Below are 12071 nucleotides of genomic sequence, written 5' to 3' on the forward strand. Positions count from 1 at the left end.
CTCAATGCCAAAAATAGAATTGAATGAACACCTTTATGACTGTGACAAAAAGAAAACCTGAGCTAGGCTTTAGAAAAGGAAACTTTATAGCAGAAGAGTTAGATTGGATTGTATTAGATTGTACAGGTGTACCTAATAAAGTAAAAACATTATCTAAGCAATATACACAGCGTGTATATTGTATATATTTTTGAGATTGTGCCTAATAAACAACCAACAAAACTGTGTTTAAAATTGACTAAAAAAATTGACTAAACAATTTAGGTACAACGGGATCCTGGGTAGTGTAGTGCTGTCACACAAATTTATGTTAAACGTGCTTTAAAAGCAGTGATACATATTTTAGTCTCCTATATCATTGATATGTGACAGGTTAGCCCACCAAAGGCAATACAGTCTTCACAGAGGATGAATGAAAAACCCAAGGAGAAAGTCAGTGGCTTCCGGTAATTTTCCAGAACAAGCCAGGCAGAGGATTGGAGTCAACTACTGATCTCTATAATCACTTCAATAACAGCAACCCCAGTTTCTGTCATTGTCAACCCTTCAGTTTAATATGATGAGGAATGAGAAGGGCCACCAGCTGGTCCTCATGGTGAACTCACTGAATCCTGTAAGCCTTGGTTGATTGAACCTGACCACATTGTAACAAAGAGAAAAATGCCAGTCATTATGGGAAGAAATAATAAAATCCAAAACTACAGTGGAAACTTATTTGCCCCTAATATGGTAAAAATAAATGTCAATTACCTTAACCCTCCTGTTATGTTCAAATTTAAATTTATCTTTTCAAATTTATCTTTTATGTTTGGGGTCAATTTGACCCCAGCAGTTTAAACCTCCACAAAATTATTAGAACTAAAATTGTTACCAAAGTTTATGTGTCAGGTACTAAATGTTTCTTTGTTGACTACCTAAATAGCCCTTTAAATAAAACATAACCCCGCCCTCCACCCCCACTTATACATCCAGTATTCCTATTACGTGACTATGAAAAAATATGCAAATCACCCTAAAATCTCACTGATTATGCTAAAATTGGAAAGAAATAATAATTTATGGTGTTTTAATGGCTTTATATTATTTCTAAGTACAGGTTTTTGTTATTTATAACCGATGCATACAGAGTGTGTACAGGACACTGAAAACATATCATGTGAATTTCATGTTTACCCGTTAGTACCCATTACATTAGGAAAACTCATTCAATATGAAGCAAAAAAAAATTATGTTCATCTTTTATTTAGAGACGTTAAACATTGACTGGGGTCAAATTGACCCCAAACATAATAGGAGGGTTAATGTAAAGAAAGTGCACAGGGCTGTTTGGGATATTATTTTTGACAGGTATTTGAATTTTAGTTTTAGTCTGAGTCATCTCTTGAGATACATTTTTTTTTATTATTATTAAGATTTTAGTCTCAGCCAAGTTTTAGACAGAAGCACTTAAAATAATTTTAGTAACAGTAATTTCAATCAATTTAGTCAAATGACAGAATGTTATTCTAAAAAGGCCGATGCATTTCCTCAGCTTCCTTGACTTGTTGTTCTGGCCAGACCCCGGTTCTGGCCAGTTAAGGTGAAGGTTTTGCTCTTTAGTAATATTTTATCATAAGTGAGCATCATTTTAAATGCTGTACTGACTTTACAACTGAAACAATGAAGGATCAACTATGTCTAAAGTTTGCCAACAGTGCAGCTCATGAATAAACACCACAACATCCTCTCTTCTTAATTAATGTGACTGTTAGAGCTTAACTGCTGTCGAATTTACACCAAATATTCATGACCAGATAAGATGAAAACAGTAACTTCTTGCCAAAGAAAATCAATATGTATGGTTTCTGTCAGCTTTCTGTAGTTGACAGAAACAGTGAATTAAACGCCATTTCACCAACATGGCATTTACTGTGTCAACTCAGGAAAATGGATGGCCTCTTCTTTGGTATTTCCCATGGAGGAAATGAAGAGTTTACTCCTCTTAAAAGCATTAATTTCTCCCAAGAATACAGTGTTAAAAAAAAAAAAAAAGCATATTATCACTGTGGTTACCGATTTATAACTGGCATATTCCACAAACAGACTTCCCATGAAAGCAGCTTAGTTGTCTGTAAGGTTGTTGGATGGAGGCAAATAGGCAAATTCATGTTTATTTGTGCCTGTCTATCTACCTACTTTTGCATTGCTGTTTTTTGTTTGGGTGACTAATACAAATAACTCTACCTATCAAACATGCTTCAGACTTGTTGGTTCTTAAGGTCAAGATTAAAACAATACCCGATAGAAAGGAAGGGGAACTGAGCGATGTTGACAAAATACTGTTTACACACACACACACACACACACACACACACACACATATATCTATATACACTATATTACCAAAAGTATTCGCTCACCCATTCAAATGATCAGAATCAGGTGTCCTAATCACTTGGCCTGGCCACAGGTGTATAAAATCAAGCACTCAGGCATGCAGACTGTGAAACAAGACATTTGTGAAAGAATGGGCCGCTCTCAGGAGCTCAGTGAATTCCAGCGTGGAACTGTCATAGGATGCCACCTGTGCAACAAATCCAGTCGTGAAATTTCCTCGCTCCTAAATATTCCACAGTCAACTGTCAGCTCTATTATAACAAAATGGAAGCGTTTGGGAACAACAGCAACTCAGCCACGAAGTGGTAGGCCACGTAAAGTGACGGAGAGGGGTCAGCGGATGCTGAAGCGCATAGTGCAAAGAGGTCGCCGACTTTCTGCACAGTCAATTGCTACAGAGCTACAAACTTCATGTGACCTTCAGATTAGCCCAAGTACAGTACGCAGAGAGCTTCATGGAATGGGTTTCCATGGCCGAGCAGCTGCAGCCAAGCCACACATCACCAAGTGCAATGCAAAGCGTCGGATGCAATGGTGTAAAGCACGCCGCCACTGGCCTCTAGAGCAGTGGAGACGCGTTCTCTGGAGTGATGAATCACGCTTTTCCATCTGGCAATCTGATGGACGAGTCTGGGTTTGGAGGTTGCCAGGAGAACGGTACATTTCAGACTGCATTGTGCCGACTGTGAAATTTGGTGGAGGAGGAATTATGGTGTGGGGTTGTTTTTCAGGAGCTGGGCTTGGCCCCTTAGTTCCAGTGAAAGGAACTTTGAATGCTTCAGGATACCAAAACATTTTGGACAATTCCATGCTCCCAACCTTGTGGGAACAGTTTGGAGCGGGCCCCTTCCTCTTCCAACATGACTGTGCACCAGTGCACAAAGCAAGGTCCATAAAGACATGGATGACAGAGTCTGGTGTGGATGAACTTGACTGGCCTGCACAGAGTCCTGACCTGAACCCGATAGAACACCTTTGGGATGAATTAGAGCGGAGACTGAGAGCCAGGCCTTCTCGACCAACATCAGTGTGTGACCTCACCAATGCGCTTTTGGAAGAATGGTCAAAAATTCCTATAAACACTCTCCTCAACCTTGTGGACAGTCTTCCCAGAAGAGTTGAAGCTGTAATAGCTGCAAAAGGTGGACCGACGTCATATTGAACTCTATGGGTTAGGAATGGGATGGCACTTCAGTTCATAGTATGAGTAAAGGCAGGTGAGCGAATACTTTTGGTAATATAGTGTATCTATCTATATACACACATATATAGATAGATAGATAGATAGATAGATAGATAGATATACATATAAAACAATGGAAATAAGGCCGTGACTTGCTTGTGTCCTTGACAATGTTCTTTTTCGATGAACCGCTGTAACCAAGCAACTAGCATTGTGACTGATGCTAAACCACGAAGATCCTTGAACAAACTTCAGAGTCGCTGAGTGCAGCCTGGCCACCGGAACACGCACAAACAGACCAGCTCAGCTGCCCGGGGAGCACAAGCTGTATTTGCTCTGCTCCTAAGGGGAAGGAGAGACAGAGCTGTGCTTCCCTTGGGATTCCAAAAATTATGAAAATACTGCAGCAACTTTTTTATGCTGAAAAATGTGTGCACCATAAACAGTGCGTTGTTACATTCAGTCATATGGAGAAATGTTGCTCAAAAGACAAAGGGCACATTAGCTTCTGCGTCAGTTCAGCTCATATGAGTTTGAGTTAAAGTTCGATATATAGATGAAAGGGACAAAGAACAATACTGTTGTTTTGAGGAAGAAAATGATATAGAGGAAGAGCAAGAGAGACACATTTACACCAGTCATTCATGTGAGCTACTCTTGCTGTCTAATGCTTGCCAAGTTGGGTTACAAATGGCGTTCGCTCACAGAAAATCTCATGTACTACACAGTCTAACACATGGACACACACACACATGCACACACTCACACACACACATATACATCTACAGTGTAATGTTCTGAACATGAGCCACAAGGGATTTTTAGGGGAGAGAGATGGGAATGATGAGGGGTGCTTGAAAAATACAGAAGACTAGCACAGACAATCCCATGATACTCTGAGAAAACCCAAGACCGCACTTGCTTTCATTTCAAATACAAAGGGAGAGACTGAAGAAAAAAGTTGAGCAAACTTTGCTGAAAGCCTTAGGCAAGAAAAAAAAACTACACTGCATAAGCTACACCAAGTGAACTTTTCACATGAGGATAGACTGAAAATTATATTTCTTCTCTATACTGTAGCAGAACCAAATCAAATGCCAATTTTTCTGTAAGTGCTTTGAAAAACACATGCATTGGAACACACTGTATAGAACACATACGACTTCCTCACATTTTTCAAATTGGAGCTTTCACTGTAAATGATGCTGAAAATCACAAAAATATCAGTGAGGTTGGCATCCTGAAACTATCTCTAATTGAGCAATAAGAACACTTCCTTCCCCACATAATACATAGATATCAAAATCTATGGAAAACATTGTTGTGCACGGGGGTGCAATACCCACTCTCTATGTATAGGTAACTCTGTATATTTCACTAACACATGGTGGACCCCCTGGGTGTAGAACCCGCTCTCAAGCAGAAATCTCTCTCTCTCTGAAGTATCATTGGGTCCTCCTTGCAATCTTTTTCCCAGTGCCTTGGACTGAAATATGAGGCAATGCTGCTGGCAGCCAAAGCAGCTGTGCAAGTCCAACTGGGGGTTTTGTGCACTCATTCTTGGCTTGCTTTTACTCTGTGCAGGGTAAGGTGCTGGAGTGGCAAAATGCGAGTGAGTGAGCGACAAGCATGACTTATATGAATGGAATATGTGACTGGAAGCAGCGGCACGCAAGCATGAGACGCTCTCAGCATAGTTAAAGAATTCTAAAGAGACATGTTTAAAGGAACATGTCACCAATTTTCAAATCAAAGCCTATCATTCTATTGATACACCCTACATACAGCTTCTGTGTCTAAAGAGCTCGGCCCAGCCATCAGGAGTACTTCTGCTACTGAATGATGCAATTTGCATCATCCAGTGGAGGAAGAAATGTTGCAAACCACAGGGAAAGAACCACTTACTAACCCAGAGAGAGGTGTACTGCGCCATCTTTGTTTTTTTCTTGCAAACGATTCCTTTGGAGCAACATATTTATGGATAGTCATTTACACCTGAATACAATGCGGAGAAACTAAGAACACTGCAGCAGAAACAGTTGCAGCTGAGGGAGAAGCCTCGTCTGCTGGTGAAGGCTACGGACAAAGCAGACTGACTGTAGATTTTTTTTTTTTTAATTTTTTTTATCATTTACCAATCATCTTATAAAGACCCAAACTGACATGACTGTAGCGCAGAGGGAGGTATGCAGTGTGTTATGAGTGCTGTAGCATTTTCTATTGGGAGAACTGTGACCAGATTATATATATTTTTTTTCCTGTAGATATATTGCCAAAAAAACAACAACAACAACAACAACAACAACAACAACAACAACAACAACAACAACTTTGCACTGTGTTTAAACTGTGCAAATTTAATATAGGCTACTGCGTCACTGAAATTATTCTTTAAGTTACATATTTTAAGGAGTTCACCTTCCACGACAACTACAAAAATAAAACTACTACTAAAAATAAAAATAAAATGAAAACATGCGCACTAAGTCAAGTGGAAACAAAGTTTTTTTGTCTTCTGCCACTGCCAGCATGCTTTTGAACAATCCAGACTAAATTATACTACAAGGCATAGAAATAAGGAGTTACATGTATTCACAACCTCCTGTATTCATTTGTGCAAATTATTATTTGAAACCTAAAATATTACTTTTTTTAAAAAAAAATTATGGACAGCAGTATTATTATTAAATTACTTAAATCAAGTGCAGTTGTTCAATCTTGTGTCAACTGATTCAGGACAGTCAAACGTAATTATTTTCTGACTTGGAGAATATTATTAATCTCTGGTTTTCATTTTGTACCGACTACAATAACTTCTGCATTGTGGTCACACTCATAAAGCTCTTTCTCTTCGGGGACATAGTCAGAGGGTAATGGGCTTTTTATCTAGCTGTTACAAGAAATCATGTTTGTAGCTCCCATTTAGCTTTACACTGGCTTGGTCATAGAATTCAACTGCAAGACAGACAAAGACAGATAAACATATATGTTGTGTTATGGACTAACCTTCAAGAAAACAGGTGTTTGGCTCCCCGTGCCCCTCTACTCGGCTTTGCGACAAAAAAGGCTTTCTATTAGGGGTGGGTAAAAATATCGATTCATCAATGCATTGCAATATCTTTTTTCACAATTCAATATCGATTCACAAAAGCCTCTGAATCGATTCAACTCCTAACCAGTAGGGGGCGCGGTGAGCAACACCTCCGTGTGATTCACGTTGTACGGACGGAAGCCGCACTGTACACAACAACAACATGAAAGCAAGTAGCTGTAGCGTTAAGTCGGCACCTGTGACTTTAAAATCTGACGTTGGGCTCACTTTGGATTTAAATGTAACCCCGGAACACAGGTAAGAGACAAGAGTCAAGTCGTGTGTAAACTGTGCCAGGCAGTATTAAGGTAGTGTAATAATACCACGAACCTGCCCAGCCACCTTAGCTGACACCATGCCGATGTTATGCAGTAACCTGTGGCTAAACCAAAACAGATGCAACTCGACACATCCTTTATCCTTTTAAGCATTATTACATGAGAGAGTGTGCTTGATGCTGACGGGCGCATCACTGAAGTGACAATAATGACGGTCAGGCACACCCTCTCATGTAATAATGCGATTATACAACTGTTACCAACAAAATTAAATGTATAATCAAGATGTATTCATACTGTGAGCATTTCGCTCTCAAAATATCAATGTTTTTGCCGGTATTCTCTCCGTTTCTGCAGAAATACATGAGATCTGACGTTAACTAGTCCTTGTCAGCCAGCCAACTGCTCTGCTAGCTCAATCATGTTGTAACTAGAATATCCGCTGGAAAAAATATTTTTGTCATGGACTGATAGTTACCCCAATAGCAAATTTCCTTTGGCTTGGATGTGGCCCAAATGAACAGCAAAGATGTGGCCCAGTTACGGAAGTGAATGACGGCCCATATCTGGCCCAGGTATATGACAGCTGTGTTTGAACCATAACATAGCCAGACCTCTGCCACAGCCGTACCAACACCAAAAGATCATATGGCTTACAGCTGGGCCTCATACGGCACACCTGTATGGCTGAGTACTGGTAAAGCCTAATGGCTCTTATGTGGCCCACATGTGGCTGACAGACCAAAAGCCAGATTTTACCCAGAAGCTAACCTAATTTACACCAAACCTTATATCTGGCTCACTTTCGGAAGTGAATGATGGGCCACATTTGGCCCTAGGGTGTATTAGCTTTAACTGAACCATAACAAAACCAGACTTCTACCAGGAGTAAACTAAATATGGCCCTTATGTGGCCTTCATATCATTGACAGAGTGACATTACTTGAAGTGAATGACAGGTCAAATCTAGCTGGCACCAAATAACAATAATAATTTTAGTGCAATATGAGCAGTGATTAAGTTGCCCTGTATATGGATCACTTTAACCATCCATGATATGTATGAAAATGAAACACACAAGTTTTGCTTCAGTTTTATTTCACAAAATGTAGTGCAAACAAAAATGAACAGTACAAAAAATATGAACAGTATGTAACTATAAATGAACAGTTTAAATTAAGCTTAACTGTCAGCTCCAGCTCTTTTCTTTTCATTAGCAGTTTTTTCTCTCTTTTCTCCCACCATCTCTGTCACCAGCCAGATGAAGCCATGTCTGAGACTGAGGAAGTCATTGGGTTTCTTCTAACAGCACCTTCAGAATGCAGAACATTAGAAAGAGTAGTGTTATTGTAGCTTTTGATATAATGTAATGCCCTGCAAATTATCAAAAAGTTTTTATATTTCATAAATTGTATGACTTTCAGTTGAATCAATCAGTCACTTTTCAGATGCATAGAGAGAGAAGACATGCAAAGGAGTGTCACCTCTCACGTGACACTGGTTGCATCACTACAGACAAGTACTGTGATTGGTTCGTTGCGGCCAGGGGATTGTGGGATTTGTAGTTCTTGAAAGACCGCACTTAAACTAGGTTACTCGCTAAACCAGTCTCCCGGTCCGCACACACAGTTTTGAGGGCAAAGGCGAGTGAAATGTTTGCACTAAGAGAAGCACATAGAAACTGTGAAAGATGGCCACTCGACCATATATTCATGTTGGTGGACGGGCAGAGGCGCCGCGCATAGATCTCTGGCTTCGTTACTCGCTAACGTTAGCAGCTAATCACCACTGACACGCCTCAGCTGCGTTAACACCCAATGTTAGCAGCTAATATAATTTACACTTAATTTACACTGGGCGTTAGCTCCCGTGAGCTGCGTTAGCTGCTAATATAATTTATATACCATGCTTCATATCGCTTCATATAGACACAGGTGCTGTGTTAGCAGCCAATGTTAGTAGCGCTTAAAGTTAGCGACCGCTTTTAGCAAAATCAGACATTAGAGATCATTAAAGTTTAATCAAACATTTTCATCCTAAAAGCAGCAGGCTTAGCGAGGATGCTAACGCAGCCATAAGCCTGGGTCTAGTCACCGCCTTCACACGTCTTAAAGAAGAACAGACTTCTGTTTGGCTAATCATCTAATGGTTTTCTCCTCCAAAGACCTAGGTTTTGTGGCACCAAAACTTAGTGAGAATAAAATCGCCATTTATTATCATTAGTTCAACAAAATTTAAAAGGTTTAAAATTCACTTACCAAGCCAGATAAAGATGAGAGGAGCCAGGTGAAAATTAGGCAAATAAGGTCCTGGTCATGTGCTGCAATTGACTTCTCTCTGCCACCTGGGCAGGTGTCAGAGTGTATGGCCAAACTGAAGTGGTTAGGATGTGGCCCGCATGTGTTCTGCCATATCACATTTGCCAGTTACAAATCAGGTGTGGCCCAAAAGTAAAATCTATTATCTGGGCCAAGCGCTTCAATTACAGAACTGTCCCAGAGGAGAAATCCCCTCCATTTGTGAAGGTATGGCCAAACAGATGTGGTTATGATGTGGCCCTCATGTGTTTTGCCGGATCACATCTCAGCCAGAGGTACCAGCTAGATGCCACATGTGGCCCAAAAGTCAATGCTATCAGGGTATACTTCTGCCGACTTCTCAGTCATTTTTAATCTAACAGGTGCCGTGACAGCAACTCACCAACACAGCTGATTTTTTTTTTTTTTATCTACAACTAACTTATATTAACAGTTATATTTAAATATAGGCTACTGCTTTCCAGTGCCGGCGCCATAAAAACATCTGTCTTTTAATAAACTCACTGGCAGATGTTTTATTTCAGCTGGGGGTGTGTCACTCCAAGTTAACGTCAGCAGCAAAAATTATTTAAGCATTTCGACTTATTACAGAATCGATATCGAAGTGTTTAAATCAATATCGAATCGAATCGAAATTGAATCGAATTGTTACCCAAAGAATCGAAATCGAATCGAATCGTGAGGTTCTTAACAATACCCAGCCCTACTTTCTATCGGTCTGGAAGTCTCTATCTCAAGCACACACTTTTACTGAAAGTTTTGAGAAAAAAAAGGCTTACACTTATGTCAAACGAGTGGAAACACTTTAAAAGAATGAATGTGAATGCAGTCAAGTCGCACATTCTTGGGTGTATGGGGCTCGACTTCCCAAGCCAATGCACGGACAAAAATTTACTACACATCACTACGCACACACACACACACACACACATACTCACAATGCACGAGCACAAAAGGACCTTATGCTTGTGCTTAGTCATGTGTCATCTCCATAGTCATGTCTAGCTAGCAGCGCTGACACGGTAACCTTTAAAAATGAACCAAGTTTCACTCTTTCACAGAAGACCACAACAGATCGGACAAAAAAGCAAACTCATTTGCCTTTGCATTCACAACGTCCTATCGTTCTCAAGAGCAGACCTTGGTTCATGTCAGTGCTGATGAGTACTTTTCACATCTCCATCTTCATTTAGAACCAAGCCCATCTGGCTGGTGTCTGAGTGTGGCTGCTCTATGCTGTTTTGTGCTTCCTGATGTGGAAAACGGCTTTTATTAAATTCACACATATAAAGCACAGTGGCTCTTCACTCAGTGTGATCCAACCAGTTATGGACTGAAATTAATTATGGCCTGTTTTCAAACCATGGTATAGTCAGGGTCTCGTGCATATTCACCAAAATACACCTTTAAATATACTGATCTGGAAGAAGGCAAAAAAAAATCAAAATACAACATGTATTGAACTGTAATGAGATAGTGAAATGACTGACATGTTCTCGTTGCTTTTTATTTTATCTTATTACAGTAAATGTTTATTTTTGAGTTTTGGGGATGTACATGTAATTGTGGATGCTCCCTTAGAAAAAATATGGAAGATGACAAGTTATATTAACACAATAACTTGATGACAGCAGGTGTAGCAAATAATTAGATGTTAGATGATCTCATTCTACCATAACAGTTTAGGTTGATTGTTTATGTGAATATGAATACAGGAAGCTAATTTTTGTAATATGTGTTTTATGTTGTCTGACTGTGGAGTGGATGAGCAACTCTACTACCAATGTTTAAGTCTGGTTCACCTCAGGCGGGAATGAGTTCATTTGAAGTATTCACACATGCACCAAAAACACCATAATCCCTGAACTTCAACTAAACGGTTTAAAAGGGCTGACTGTGATTCGGCCAAAGCGCAAGATATTGTTGAATCACACTGCATTGCCCCAAGAGCCTTTCTTTTCAAGTTGGTCAAAGTTGTTGTAAACTTGTGACCAAAAAAAAAAAAAAACAATGTCAATCGCTTTTGTTCCCATTTATACCTCCTCTTCATTCGCTTGCTTCACTCTTTATAGGCTATAGTAGAATTAATTAATCCTCAGTGAAGATGTGCTGACAGGCGCTCAGCCTTCCTTTACACTCTAATTGTTCCAGTGAGACTGAGACTCAAAATGATACTCATCTTGAAGGGTGTATGAGTATGTGTTAGTGCGTGGGTTGGTCCCCGCTGACAGCCTTTTGCTTGTTTCAGTCTTGCTGGGATCCTTTGCTCTAGTTTGCTCCAGGCTAGCCCCAAATCACTGTGCACATTCCACAAAAACTACTCTGTGTGTGTATATGCAACATGTTCTCGTACTGTATTATGTGTTTACAAAAAGCTGTGCACCTAATTTGGTTGAATGTTCAAGAAATGATACGTGTTAACACATCCTACAGATGTTTGACCACATTAAGTCATGTTAAATGTGGTTGGGTTAGTTTGTTTTTTGTCCTATGGGGCTTGAATCTAGGACTGAGTGTGCCAGGCAGTGTTTTGATCCACCAACCTGCAAGATGAGGGAGCATCCTGTAGTGTACAGATCACCATCAGGTGCTGCCTAAAGGGGGTGGGGGGGCTTACCCCACACAAGGGGTCTCATTGGCCCTCTCAGGTGTGACTAAAAGGTTTCTCATGAGACAGTTTCAAGGATCAATGTTCCCTTCCTGAGTGGATCGAAACACATGTCATTGTTAAATTCATTGGGGGACATTTCTGACAACGTGTCGATCCCACCTTTTTCCATGAGGCGGTCTCATGAAATGTAATTCCCATGACTGCATGTTGTATC

At 40.1% G+C, this 12071-nt stretch overlaps 1 protein-coding gene across 1 annotated transcript in view; it reads right to left on the minus strand.

Annotated features, from left to right (window-relative positions):
• Nucleotides 1-12071, minus strand: part of gbe1a (glucan (1,4-alpha-), branching enzyme 1a) — a 142739-nt gene that overhangs the window by 114829 nt on the left and 15839 nt on the right. The gene's annotated exons all lie outside the window — the stretch shown is intronic.

The sequence above is a fragment of the Myripristis murdjan genome, chromosome 14 (assembly GCF_902150065.1).
Source record: "Myripristis murdjan chromosome 14, fMyrMur1.1, whole genome shotgun sequence".
NCBI lineage: Eukaryota > Metazoa > Chordata > Actinopteri > Holocentriformes > Holocentridae > Myripristis > Myripristis murdjan.